This window comes from Papaver somniferum, chromosome 7 (genome assembly GCF_003573695.1).
Source record: "Papaver somniferum cultivar HN1 chromosome 7, ASM357369v1, whole genome shotgun sequence".
Taxonomy (NCBI): domain Eukaryota; kingdom Viridiplantae; phylum Streptophyta; class Magnoliopsida; order Ranunculales; family Papaveraceae; genus Papaver; species Papaver somniferum.
Genome location: NC_039364.1, coordinates 57,787,335 through 57,792,747, shown reverse-complemented (window position 1 = coordinate 57,792,747; position 5,413 = coordinate 57,787,335).

Sequence of the window (5,413 nt, the reverse complement as noted above, 5' to 3'; positions counted from 1 at the left end):
GGGACTGGGCGGTTGTGTATCCACTTCTCCTTTACTCATTAACTGCCCACTTTTCCCATCATTTATCTCATAATGGGTTGTATTGCATATCGTATATTGTAAACCTCTAGATCAATACCCTAATGAACATTCCCTAGTTTGTGACATGTTTGATGTCTCGAGTATTTTGGTAGAGAGTGTCGCTTAGTCGTGTTGCATGACTAAGTTTATATGGTAAAGTCCACATGATATGGAGCAAGTCGTGTTACGACTAATAATGGGAGGCGTGGTAGTTGCTGAGCGGGTCCACCACCGTGACACGTGAGAAGTGGTCATGAATAGTAGAAGAATGAGTACGTGATTATTCAACAACTAAAATATGTCGTGAGCCTTGTATATAAAATCTACAAGTGGAGAAATATTTCGACCAATCATGCGCAAGCTAGGAAGCAGGTGGTCACAAGTGACAAGTCAAGTCGTGAGAATGGGACTTGCCGTGAGTAATACTCGAAAATAACATATAGTGCTTTTTAGGTTAAATAAATAATTAAATTATTTATAAGACCGATACCCTAAAGCATGGTTTGAAAACGATGCATGTGAAGCATCGTTCTCAAGCAAAAAGCTCAAACTATTCGATGCATGTAAATCATCGTTGTATAGAGCCTGCCTGAATTAGTCGCGGATTTTATGGTTAAAAAAGTGGCGCGACCATCCTTTTTTGGACGACCATTGGAGGTTGCACATGTAGGCTGTGGACGACATAATTGGTCCGTTAAGGATAAGGATGTGAGGTGGCCATTTTGGTACCTCACTGGTCACCTGAAGTTGGATCTAAGACGGACAAAACAGCTGGCCAAGTTGGACTGTGGAGATGATTTGCGGCAGTTTTTGGTTGTCGTTGACCCTTATAAGCAGCTCGAGTACCCTACTTTGGTCGACGATTTGGAGCGGAGCAAGTAGGCTAGGAGCGATGTGATTGGTCGAGGCAATAGATGGGTAGTCGGTCATCACAATAGCACCTTACTTGCCGAGCTTGTATGTGTTTAGGTTAGTTAATTGAGCCGGAAAATTCATGTGATCGTGATAAATTTGCGACTGACTTGGGCGGTCAAGATCTATTTTCTTAAGAAATTGAATACTTTGACCATCCTACTTCCACTAACAATTTAAAGCGGAGCTTGTAGCTTAGAAAAAATGTGATTGGACGATAGTAAAGAGGGGCGCTTGCAGGCCAATATGGAGCAAGGTCGGTTGGCCATGGGGGGCGTGAGCTTAGGGAAAACCAGTCGGCCAAGTGGCGCGGTTGTGCTCCATCCGTGACTGACCTAATCAGTCACGATTTCTCCTTTGTTTATTTTTTCCAACTTTCTTTAGGATTTTACTCCTACTGGATTCATGATGGGCCAATTCCTAGATTCCCTAGGTTTAGTCTCGACCAATAGGGATCAAGATATCGTGCTTGCTCCATTTTAGGGCAAAAAATCTAATTTTTGTGAGTCGACACAAAATTAGGTCAAAAATTGAATTTTTGAGTTGACAGAAAATTAATCAATTTTGGTGAATTTTGCACAATGATGCAAAATTACTAATTTTTCACTCTTACGAGTAGTCTGACGATGGTCTTATTGGCACAAGTTGCACACTTCTGATCAGGTACCTTCATGCATCTCGTAATTCAAACACTTCGGCGGAGATTCATGCTACTCAGCTAAGAGTGAATCATTAATCGTCATGTCATGTCAGTACTAAGACACAACGTAAAATAGATACTCAGCAGGCTCTGCATTAATGAATAATGCAAATAGGAGCTCAATTTTAGTATAATAAAAGTTGCAGAATACTTGGGATTATTGCAACATGCACCAAAATTATTCTAATAAATTTCATACATGTAGACACTTAATTACTCGGTAAATATGAATCGTGTAGGCATACATATATTTTATGAATTCGGCCAGGCAAAGTTCATAAATATAGTTGCACCTACGTAAGCTAAGAGGCATAGGCACTCATTGGCTTTTAATGTCTCTACTTCCTTACAGAATGAGAGCACATAAATACGGAGTTTTACGGTTTTCGCCTTAAGCTAAAAACCACCATCAACAATGGTACAAGAAAAAATGTATCAGCCATCAATTGGCACTTTGTGTCAAGCATTAGATGACAGTAATTAGCAAAAAAAAAAAGACAAAGATATGTGTTAGTCTCTTTTTAACCAGAAATGCTACACTAGTTGATTTATGCAGCAAGACATAAAGAAAAACCTCAAGATTTACATAAACACCTTAAGATGCTGACTGCAAGATTGAACTTAAACCCCACTATGCATATGTAGTGCAAGATTGAACTCAAACCCCACTATGCATATGTAGTACAAGATTGAACTCAACCCCCCGCTCTCAGATCTACCAAAGAGATTGAAATAAATTGTACAATTTTTCAATTTTATTTTAAATAAAAAGGGTGTTTCAGTTAACAACATCAACAATAATGCAAATATCTTACTAGGGACATGATATTGTTTTGAATCAAGAACGAGAACATCACATATGGTTGTCTAATCAAAGTGGACAAGATTAAGTTACAAGTACTCAAATTGATAGTAAAACAAATACTCAAATTGAAAATCCAACTTAATATGTTTTTTCATATTTTGTTTCTCAATTAAACAACACAATCAACCAAACCACCACAATAATCATTATTAATTTCAATTAAACTACACAATCAATCATTTTTAATTTCAGTCAATCAAGTTTAAAAATCATGCCGCAATCGTTTATGAAAATGCGGGTGTACCAAAATACACCACCAACTTTTACTTAGGCAACATGTATGGACTAAACTCAAATACATTCCGAGAGTTACAACTTAAAGAATCTCAATCAAGAATTATATAAAGAGTTTGTATCTCTTTCTCTCACAATCAATATGTAAACGGAGACAAGTTCGTGAACCTGATTATGCCGTGAGAGTTCTTGGACGATTCCAAAGATCAATATACAAGATCAATCAAGTCGTATCCAACAATTACGATGGACATATCTACTTTGATTGATTTACATACAACCCGTGATATTTTAATTATAAAGATAAACAATATAATGCGTAAAAAGAAATAACACAGACAACAAAATTTTTGTTAACGAAGAAAATGCAAATACAGAAAAACCCTGGGACCTAGCCCAAATTTGAACACCAAACTGTATTACGCAGCTACAGACACTAGCCTATTACAAATAACTTCGGAATGGAATGTAGTTGAGACCGAATCCACCGTCACTGTAATTCAGTTACTACACCAAAACAACCTTTTTACTGGTAGAACCAATTCTTAACTTGTTTGGAAGTGTGGTAGAACCGATTCCAAGAAGAAAATCCATGTAAATATGAAATAAGGATTTGCAGTGAAAAGATGTCAACATACTTTGAACATGAGCAGTAACTCTTATCATTTATTTTTCAAATATATTTCTTGGTACTCAAGGTGATCATGTGCTGAAATAAAATAAGAATCTTTTAATTAAGGTTTTTGGTTTTATATGCTTTAATTACCAGCAATTGATGCATAACTCTAGAGAATAAAAATTAGTAATGTGCATTTACTAATTGGAGATTTTCTATGAGAGATTTCGGAAATATTGGACCAGCATTTATTGGAATTAAAAAAACCGAATTTGCGCATTCATTGCATATCTTGGGAATGTTTTGGGTTTTGTAAATTCCTTGGTGTCCAAACATCCTTGGTCTATAAATACTTAAGTTTGCATTTCTAGCAAACTATATATCCTATAAGAGCCAGGCAAACTTCATTTCTTGTCGTTTCTGGTGGAGCCGTCTATTCGGAGAGGAAAGTATCCTAATTAGGTGAAATATCTTACGGCCGCTCGTTTAAAGACTTTTGTGGGGTCAAGAAGGTCTACGAGTACCTTTGGTGGGAAACTAGATAATTGTAGTGTTATTAGTTTTCGATTTGATTTGATTTACTAACGGTTGTTGAAACTTTGATTGCACCTAGTTTGTTTATTCCTGAGAATCTTCTCTTCTGATATAAGATTCACTCAGACTAGATTAAAGTATCGACGGGATCTTTAGAACTGTTTTTAGATCTATAGACATCTTGTGATAATCCATTGTTAACAGACTCAGTTATGTGTGTGATTGATCACAAGATATTCAAGTGGTGTTGTGGGGGTATTTGAAGGCACTAGAATATTTGAAGACGAAGAAGAATTCTTATTGGTTTTCGTATCTTGTGGATTTAGTGAACAAAACTTGATAGGCTAGGATCCAACTAGAATCGATTTATCTTTGATAGATCTGATTGATTAGTTGTCTGAGATCGGCATTCTCTATCTTTCTCTTTGAGATCTATATTGATTGAATGTGAATCTAGACTTGACTATTTCGGTAGTTATTGTTTATATTGATCTAACTAGACAAAGGAGTTTATTAGATTAAACATAAGAGCCTTTGTCAACGACTCATCTTATCTTGTGGCAAGATTGATTAGAGTGGTTACCAAACAGATTCTTCCTTTGTTGTTTAAAATATGATCCAAAGGACTTGGTATTAGCGTGCGTGACTCTGGAAGTCGAAGGCGCAGTGATACTGAGGAAACTGAGTATCCAGGGGTAGTCTGCTTGGTCTCATATACGAAGTTGGTATTAGATTTTTTTATAGCGGTTTAATTCTGAGAGTATTCAAAACTGGACTAGGTCCTGGGGTTTTTATGTATTTGATGTTTCCTCGTTAACAAAATATTGTTGTGACATTTACTTTACCTTTCCGCGTTATTGTTTTATTATAATTAAAGTAAGTTGCACTTTAAATTAACTTTGTAATACTTGATAGTGATCCTATAGAGTTTCGGTTATTATCGAACCTATTATCAAGTACACAATCGCCTCGATCTTATATCCATAGTCAATCACACAAGTTATCTTGTTGTTGTACTGTCTCGATCTCGTATTCATAGACGGTCACACGAAGTGTGAACCGAATTGTCGTATTGTCTCGACTTTGTCCATAGACGATCACATTCGGTAGAGGACTTATAGGTTGAAATAAAAAGATCGTGGTGTATTTGGGTACCCTCGTCTTTTCAAAGTGTTTTTGAAGGAATCATTTTGGTGCATTGCTTGTAAGAAGAGCGTTCCATACTCATCTACAACCTAGAAAAAGCCATATAGTTGTCGGGATTAATGAATACTACACATACAAAAACTAAAACCTATACAAAAACTTCATCTTCAAAACATACCCATTACTTCAAATCGACATATTACAACAAAAAAAAACACCAAAATCAAAAACCTCAACTCTTTCAGATACTAGTTAGATGAAAATCAAAAACCCTAACTCTATCAAATGATTTCAGATAAAAATAAAGTTAACCACAAACTAGTTTACACCTGATGATAATTCAACA